A 10,147-nucleotide genomic window follows, 5' to 3' on the forward strand; every position below is an offset into this window, starting at 1 on the left:
TTAGTTATTTTACAAGTTCCGTTGTTTTCTATCATCTCAAGCTTTACTTTAACAGACTTAAGAAACGTTTTAAGCATTTTAAAAGTCCAGTAACCAGCATCTATATTATATTTTATAGTGCCTATTGTAAAAGCTAAAGTATTATTTAATTTCACATTTTTATATTCCCAATACACATAAGCTTTCTTGATATATAAATATGAATAGTTAGATGTTACCATACTTTCTTGTAAGTTAATTTTTTTACAATCTCCATCTATAAAAATAGTGAACTTCATATATAATATAGCTTATATTATATGTCAAACAAGCAAATAGAAAAAATTCTATAAAATTAGGCGATGATGATTTAAAAAATGTACCAACATGGCCAAAAATATATTTAGAAACAACTAAAACGCCTTTGTTTTCAAATCTCATAGCAGCTGTTAATGGAGATCAAGGTCATAGCAAGGATTATTTCGATCCTATGTAACATAGGTGGTCCTCAAATTTTATTGTAAAACCTACATTTCAAAGGCCGGTAAATGTTGATATTTGTAACTTTAGATTGTATGTCACAGAGAATGATTATTTTATGAGTAGTTTACCACCTATAAAAGCCACGTGGACAAATGAAATTAAAAGTAAAAAAGAACAGCCGACTGGTATAAGATACAATATTAAAAGTCATTTAAATTATAAAAAAGAAGCGTACTACGCTATGATTTGTGGGGCATATGTTGCTAGTTTTTTATGCGGCATCGGGCTTAATCATTTAAATTTTGATAAAAGTAGAATTATACAAAGCCTTGTTAAATACAATTTGTATTATCAGATTGGAAAATTTATGAAGCATCCATTGTTATTAGACAAATATGACTTAACGGAATTGAAAAAGCATATACCTTATAAAGGTATTTTAAAATTCTCAACCACTAAAGACGCTGATGGAGAAAGTGGATGGGGGTATTATGTTAATTTTTAATATTCAACTACTGATTATAGGAGCTTCATTGCATATCATTCTGAAGGGATTACAAAAATCGGAAAAGTTCTTTTGCAAGAGAGCATTGAAAGTTTTGTTTATACAATTCTTGGTGACCAAGCAAATACAAGATGGTCAATAGTTAATCATGGAGCTAAGAGCATGCAAACTCAAAACGTTTTTAGAAAATTATTAAAAGATACTATAGTACAGAATGACAGGACTATACTGATATCTAACATGAGAAAGAGTATAAAAGACACGAATGTTATTTTAAATATGGCAATCAGCCCTGGGATGATTTTAATCCCTAGCCGTATGATCATATTAGATAAAATGATTGATGGGTATAATAATATTTTAACATTAGCTAATAAAACTACGAATTTCGCTATTAATCCTAAATTAAATTATTATGGAATTAAAAAGGAAGAACCAAAAAAAGTACATCAATATAATACACCCTCACAACACCTAGATACTCTAGATGAAGTGCATAAAAAACCAGTAGTATATAAACATACAAAAATGATAGTAAATAATAATCCACATCAAACAGATATGATTACTTTACTCGGTATATCAACGCTATTATCATTCATATTAACTAAATATGTTTTATAATATAATATGAAAAAAGTTCTAGATTTTAATCATATCTCGAGTAAGTTGAGTCAAGAGGAATTTGAAAAGCTGAAAAATTTGTATTTATACTATCACAAGATGTATACTTGTTATAAATGGAAGTATAGTAAATTAAAGAGAATTAGACTATCATTAAACATGGGAAGTATTTTTCTAGTCTCGACTGCTGGTGTTGCTGGTAGTATAACCGTAAACCCTATAGTTATAGCCACCCTTAGTGCCCTAGGTGCTTTAGTTCAAGGTTATATGGTTAAAAGTAAGATTAATAATAACTTAGAAATGTGTAAATTTGCATGTATATCATATTCACGAATACTTGTGGATATAAGATCTTATTTACGAGGATTAGTTTATAATGAAAGGATTTTTCTATCAGACATAAAAGTTATCGATGATATTATAATCGAAAATTGTATAAATACAGATAGTATGGTTAGTAAATATAACAAAAAATATAAATGATCTGTGAGTTATCTATAAGATTATCTGTGAGTTAACTATAAGATTATCTGTGAGTTATTTGTGAGTTATCTGTGAACAAAATCGACAGTATTATATAACATGTCTGAAGAAAACCTAAAGATAACTACAGTTAAGGTAGAGAAAGACCCTCTTAGAGTTCAAGCAGGCAAACGCCTTTCTCTTATATCAAAAGCTGCTAAAGAAAAAAAGATGCGAGATAGGATTGAATTAGAAAATAAAAAGAAAATTGATGACAATAGATGGAATATTAATTACGGATTCTTATTTGGTACAGTTGGAGTGATAACCGCTATTGCTTGTCTCTATTATACACGGAAAGATGATAAGAGGCAGGAAAAATTAACAAACGATAAAGTGAGAGAAAGAACAACTGGTGAAAAACATGTTTTGATACAAAAAAATAAACAATATAATTTAGACTCATTTGAATAAAATATTTCCTATTATATATGAGTAATACTACGACTAAGAAACAATTTATGAATAAAGCTTTTGATGCGGTGCTTGTGACAACAACTGCTGTAGGTATTTCTATGGCGTCCTAAAAACTACTAGGTCAAAAATTAACAGACACAAACAGTATTAAAGATTTTGCTAAACTGGTTGTTGCTTTTACAACATCAATAACGCTAGTAAAATTTTCTCAAGGCAAAAAATGGGTTCCTGAAAATCCATTTAAATCTGTATAAATATATATGACAAGTATTATTACTAGTGGATTAACAACATCTATAGGAGTGGTTGTTAACGGATTAGGTTTTTCCCTAGCAGGCTGGCTATTTCACAAACTTGATAAAAACGGTTATAAAGAGGAAATGAAACGCCACAACAAGGCTCTAGAGGACTTATCTAAGGCTAAAGAGGCCTTCTATGAAAATGAAGTCAAGCAGCATGATAAAATACAAGAGCTAAGACAAGAAATTCAGTGTGCTGATAATGATATAGAACTTACAAATAGAGCTTTAGATGCGCTTAGAAAAGTAAAAACGATACATTACAACGGGTTAACATTTCATAGAGAACCACAACTAAATGACTTTTACAAAGAATCTAAGAATATGAAAAAATATCAATCTATTACAATGGTTGGGGTTGGTGGTATATTTGGATATTTATTATATAAAATTACCTAAAAATATAATATTATATTATATTATATGTATTGTAATAAATTGATTCATAAAGAGTTAGAAGAGTTTTTTTGGTTACGTAAATTGTTGCTTTTGTAATAAAAAGATATGTGATAATTATATTAATAGTTCTGTTAAGACATACTTATGTTGTGAAAATCAAGAAATTATTTCAGATAACAATAAAATGATTTGTGTACGCTGTGGTTCTATTCACTCATATAAAATGATTAATGAATTTATACCAGAAATTTGGAGAAATCAAAGATCAGTTCATTCAAGAAAGAAGTTTTTTTATAATAAAATTAGATTGTGTGTAACTTTTGAATATGTTGAAAAATTAACACATGATTTTATAAAGGTTGTTAGTACTATGATTAAACATAAATTAATTAATGAAAAAATGTTAGTATGTATAACTATTATATAATACGTTTAGCTAGTAGGAGGGGTATACCATTAAAACACTCTATTAGAGATATGAAAAATAGTAAGACAAAGAGGATTTTTGATGATAGGTTATTTGGTGAAGTATATAAAATCCTTGAGTGGAATAAAGATATCGACTGTACTTATTATAACAATTGGGTCCAGTCAAAGAAATAAAATATTTACGATTATATATGAATCTTAAAGATCTATTAAAAAAGACTAGAAATTTTATTCTATGTTGTAAAAAAACTAGTTATAATATATAAGGTGTTTGAAGGATTTTGAAAAAACATTGTATAAAACAAAAGATAATTTAAACGCATGCTAAAAAACACTTAAAGAAATAATATATAGTATTTATATAGATGAGTAAAATTATAAAAAATAATAATGAAATTCTAAGCGTAGCTTATTTCGGCAGTGGCTGGGATTTTCGAATGGTTGATAAAGATTTATTTTCTAAAATTGGTTTGTTCATATTCATTGATAGTCTGCCTGATAGAAAAAAAGATTATCCACCTGATTCTACCGGTTATAAAAAATGTAAAGATCTCCATACATTTATACGAACATTAATTAAATATGCACTTAAACAAAAATTAAAATTAGTTGAACATCATAAACATTTAAATTTATTAATATTTAAAACTGATGATTATATGAATCATCAACAAGAGGTTCATTACTATTATAATACAACTGTATTAGATGGAATTAATAACCTATATATTAGAAAAAAATTAAACAAAGTGATCTGGATATACGAAAATGGTTTTTATCCTTGGGAATTCGGTTTAGAACCAGGAATGCTTAAAAATACAATAAAAACTGAAGCTGAATTAAGAGAATATTTACAAAATATTTAAAAAACACTCAAAAGTTAAATAGATTAAAATAATATAGTTTTTATAAAAAATTTTAAATATAGATTTATTTCTATAATTAAAATTAGTGCGTTTAAATATACTTAAAGAAATATATATACATAATATATATGAATAGAGATTATTTAAATCGAAAGGTACTTAAAGACAAACCTATATTATATAATATGCATAAGATGAATAGAGATGCGCTCCAAAAGTTGAATAGAAATGATTTAATTAATATAATATTAAATCAAAAGCCTAGGGTTGAAGTTAATAATACTTCAATTTCCAAACCAGTACAAAAAGTACTATCACAATCCAATATCAAACAAATGCCTGTACCTCAGTTAAGAGTTATTGCCAAAGAAAAAGTTTTGAGACGTTATTCAAGACTTAGAAAAAACGAATTAATCACATTATTAACACCAGTCCCAAAACCAAGAAAGAGTGTGAAATAGATGGTTAAAGAGTATGAGAACAATACACAAATGCTATCAGATAAAAATAAAAAACCAGTACCAACTCCTAGAGTTAAGATAGAACAAATAAATAAAGCTCTTAAAGGTTATACAAAGTCATATGAAATAAGCATTATTAACAATAAAGATGCATTAAAACAATTACAGAACACTAGAAAGTATCTTACATATTATATTAAAGAAATATTAACATCAATGAAATCACTTAAGTATACTGAAATTCTTAAAATAACATTTGAAAAATTTGAAATAAAAGATGGTGGCACAGCTGGGTTTTTAATAAAAACAGCTTATTTCAACAACACAGCTTTAACAATTACAAATAATGAAAATATTACTGAATCACTACAAATTTGAGAACAAAATATATTAAACAAGATTGATAGATTCACTCAAGAAGGTTCTGGATTGTCTATTCGTTCTATAGATAATCATTATCTTAATATTGTTAAATACAAGCCATTACAAGGATCTTCATACATTAATTTACCACAAGAATTTAAAAATAGTAAAAAAGGTTTGATAAATATAAAAAATAGAGATAATGAATGGTTTAGATGGTGTCATATTAGACATATCAACCCACAAAATAAATACCCACAAAGAATTAAAAAATCTGATAAGGAATATATTAACAAATTAGACTACTCTGGGATTGAATTTCCAGTAACTGTTAAACATTATAATAAAATCGAGAAACAAAATAACATTAATATTAATGTTTTTGGGTATGAAAATAAACAAAAATTCCCCATTTATTTATCAAAAGAAAAATATATAAATGAGTTAAATCTACTTCTTATAACAAATGAAAATAAATCACACTATGTATTAATAAAAGATTTTAATAAATTTATGTACAATCAAGCAAAGCATAAAGAACGAAAACACTTTTGTATGCGCTGCCTTCAATGTTTTAGTTCTGAAAAAATATTAAATAACCATATAGAAAACTGTGTATTAATAAATGGTATACAATCAATAAGAATGCCTGATAAAAATAACAACATACTTAAATTCAACAACTATCATAAGCAACAACCAGTACCATTTGTCATATATGCTGACTTTGAAAGCTGTTACAGAAAAGATATCAAGTTGTAATCAAAATAATAAAAAATCATATACAGAAGCCTATCAGAAACCTACTGACTGTGGTTATGGATACAAAATTGTTTGTTGTTATGATGATAAATTCACTAAACCAATTCAATTATATAGAGGTGAAAAGGCTGTTTACAAATTTATGGAAGCTATGTTAAAAGAAGTTAAATATTGTAAAAATATTATGAAAACCCACTTTAATAAACCATTAAAAATGACCTCTGATAATGAAGAAGAATTTAAATAAGCTGATGAATGTCATATCTGTAACAAAAAATATACTAACAAAGATATTCGAGTTCGAGACCATTGTCATATCACTGGAAAATATAGAGGCTCGGAACATCAAGATTGTAATTTAAAACTTAGAATAGACTATGATAAATTAAAGATCCCAGTAATATTTCATAATTTACGAGGATATGATAGCCACTTCATAATGCAAGAAATCGGAGCTATTGTTAAGAACAATACATACAAAAACAAAAAAGGAGAAGATATTCAAATGAATATAAATGCTATACCTAATAACATGGAAAAATATATGGCTTTCTTGTTAGGTAACCATTTAACATTTCTTGATAGTTTTTAATTTATTAGCACTAGTCTGGAAAAACTTGTTAATAACTTACCTAAAGAATCATTTAAATACACCTCTAATCAGTTTAAAGGTGAAAAACTAAATTTAATGAGAAAAAAAGGTATATACCCATATGATTATATGGATTCATTTGAAAAATTTAATGAGAAGTTACCTTCAAAAAAAGACTTTTATAGTGTTCTTACTGATGAGAATATCTCAGATGATTCTTATAATCATGCTCAAAATGTTTGGAATACATTCAATCTCAAAAACATGGGTGACTACCACGACTTGTATTTAAAATCAGATATCCTTCTATTAAGTGATGTATTTGAAAACTTTAGGAAAACATGCTTAGAATACTATAAACTCGATCCATGCCACTATTTCACATCTCCTGGGTAGTCTTGGGATGCTATGTTGAAGATGACAAATATTAAATTAGAACTAATGACTGATATTGACATGTTTCAATTCATTGAAAAGGGTATGAGAGGAGGTGTTTCTTATATTTCTAATCGATATGGTAAGGCTAATAATAAGTATATGGAAACATTTGATAAGAATAAACCCTCAAAATATATAATGTATCTTGACGCAAACAATTTATATGGATGGGCTATGTCACAAAACTTACCCACTGATGGTTTTAAATGGTTAACTGAGAAACAGATTAACAACATAAACCTTGCTGATTATCAAGCAGATAGCAAAAAAGGTTTAATTTTAGAAGTTGATTTAGAATACCCTGAAAAACTACATGATTTACATAACGATTATCCTGTTGCACCAGAAAAAGTTAAGGTAACTAGCGACATGCTGTCAAAATATTGTAAGACAATTGCTTCTAATTATAATATATCAACAGGTTTAGTTAATAAGTTAGTTCCAACTTTAAAAAATAAAGAGAAGTATGTGTTACATTATAGAAATCTTCAATTATACTTAGATCTCGGGTTAAAGTTAACTAAAGTCCACCGAGTATTGAAATTCTATCAAGATTTTTGGGTTGATAAAGATAAATTTGATTTTAGCGATTACCCAGAAAATTCTAAATATTATGATAAGACTAATAAAAAAGTTATAGGTAAATTTAAAGATGAATCATGCGGACTCATAATCAATGAATTTATTGGTTTGCGATCAAAAATGTATAGTTATATTAAATATAATAATAAAGGAGATAAAAAGGCTAAAGGTATTAAGAGAAATATTATTAAGAGTGAAATAAAACATGAAGACTATAAAAAAAACACTATTTGAAAAGAAACAAATGCATCATACAATGAAAACTATTAGAAGTGTAAACCATCAACTTGGAAGTTATGAAATTAATAAAGTATCACTCAGCTGTTTTGATGTTAAACGGTGCATATTAGATGATGGATGTAAAACTTATGCTTATGGTTATTATCTTATCAATTCAAATAACTAAATATTATCGAACAGTTATAATATTTAGTAAGAATGTAGCGTGGGCCTCTGTTTGAGTAAAATCATACATACCTGCTCCTCATGTTTGACTACATATCACATAACTTTTGTACCCAGTAATTAATACAAAACGGTTTACCGCATATATACCTTTTGTAATAACTGTTTGCTGCAGGCAGTTTGTAAAACAAAAATTATATAAAACATTGTATTGTTATACATGCGCTGATGAAATGTACTAGCTCCATTAAGCAACCATTGTTAAACATGTACATGTGACACGCGCGCAGCTAAAAACCAGCTATATTGTTTCCATAGTTTTGTAAAAGAGCATATGTTAAGCCTCTGCCATTCTCGAATTCTTCGAATTCATCGAATAAAAAGAGCGACTCCAATTTTTCACTTCGTAAAAAATCTCCCGCCATCGTCGCTCGAAAGGATTCTCAGGGGCTCCTCCCCTGCTCAATTTTAGCTACGCTAAAATTTGCGCTGCCGAGCCCCCTCCGAACAGATGCTTTGTTACCATTTATTTGTAAAATTTAAACGTATCTATATATTTCAAAAACATATAGATTCCAAATTTTTAAATGATAGATTGTAAACTTAAGATTTTTACCAACCTTTATAGTACATGGGGATATGAGAGCACTTTTTGTAACACATCGTTGAACATGTTCAACGATGGCTCAAAAATGCTCTCGTACCCCCATGTCCTATACTACTCTACAGCTGCATGAACAATATCGAACAAATAATCAACAACCATAACAAACATATACTGAAAACATCAGACAAAACTAACGACAACACCGCGAACAAAAAGACACTTACAAAAACATGCAACTGCCGACAAAAACAAAACTGCCAACTTAACGGAAACTGCCTGCAGTCATCCGTTGTTTACCAAGCTACTGTAAAACGCAAAGACAATAACACAACTGAGACGTACATTGGACTTACAGAAAATGAATTTAAGACTAGACATAGAAATCACACTGCCTCTTTCCGCTAAACAAAACTACGAAACTCGACCGAGCTCAGTAAGCACATTTGTATATTTAAAGACAGCAATATCGACCACGACATCTCATGGAACATCATCACACACAGCAACCCATACAACAGCACCATTAAAAGATACAACCTTTGCCTCAAAGAAAAATTCTTCATCCTCTACCAACCATCCAAATCATTCCTTAGTAAACGCAACGAACTTGTTTCCTCTTGTCGCCATAGATCCAAAACACTTCTATGTAATTTGTAACAATACACCTTAATAAATACTCTAACTTCCGTCATCTAACTTGAAACTATACACCTTGATTAATACACTAACTTCCGTCATCTTGTATATATATTTTAAGCATTTAAGTATTTTATTCATTAAATCCCCTGAAGAGTGAGCAATCACGAAACAGGCTTGTCGGCATGAATCTGTAGTTTTGTGATTTTTCTCAACACCACTACACATATTTACGCTCTGCTCTCGGGCATCGAGCACTGTTTTACACGGAAAATCATAAATTATAAACTTCCTATACATATATAGGAAGTTTATTGCTCACCTATATAGGTTTGAGCGTTCTGGTGACTCTACAATACAATCCATACAATGTGTAACCGTACGTCCTGTGTCTCAAGTGCAGGAGTCACTATATTATTATGGTGATAGCCGGGAGGGCTCATTGTTATACACTTTGTACATTACGCTCACTGCGCTTGCGCAGTTTGAGCGCTCTTGGATTGCGTAGAGAGTCTCATAAAGAGACGTTCACCGCATTCGCTTTATCCATTTCTCACCTATATAGGCTTGAGCGCTCTGGTGACTCTACAATACAATCCATACAATGTGTAACCGTACGTCCTGTGTCCCAAGTGCAGGAGTCACCATTTTACTATGGTCATAGCCGGGAGGGCACATTGTTATACACTTTGAATATATATATATATATATATATATATATTGGTAAGGAGAAGAAAATACACAAAACTACAATTTCATCCCGACAAGCCTGTTTCGT

Source organism: Xenia sp. Carnegie-2017, unplaced genomic scaffold (genome assembly GCF_021976095.1).
Source record: "Xenia sp. Carnegie-2017 unplaced genomic scaffold, XeniaSp_v1 HiC_scaffold_58, whole genome shotgun sequence".
In the NCBI taxonomy this organism is placed as follows: Eukaryota; Metazoa; Cnidaria; class Anthozoa; order Malacalcyonacea; family Xeniidae; genus Xenia; species Xenia sp. Carnegie-2017.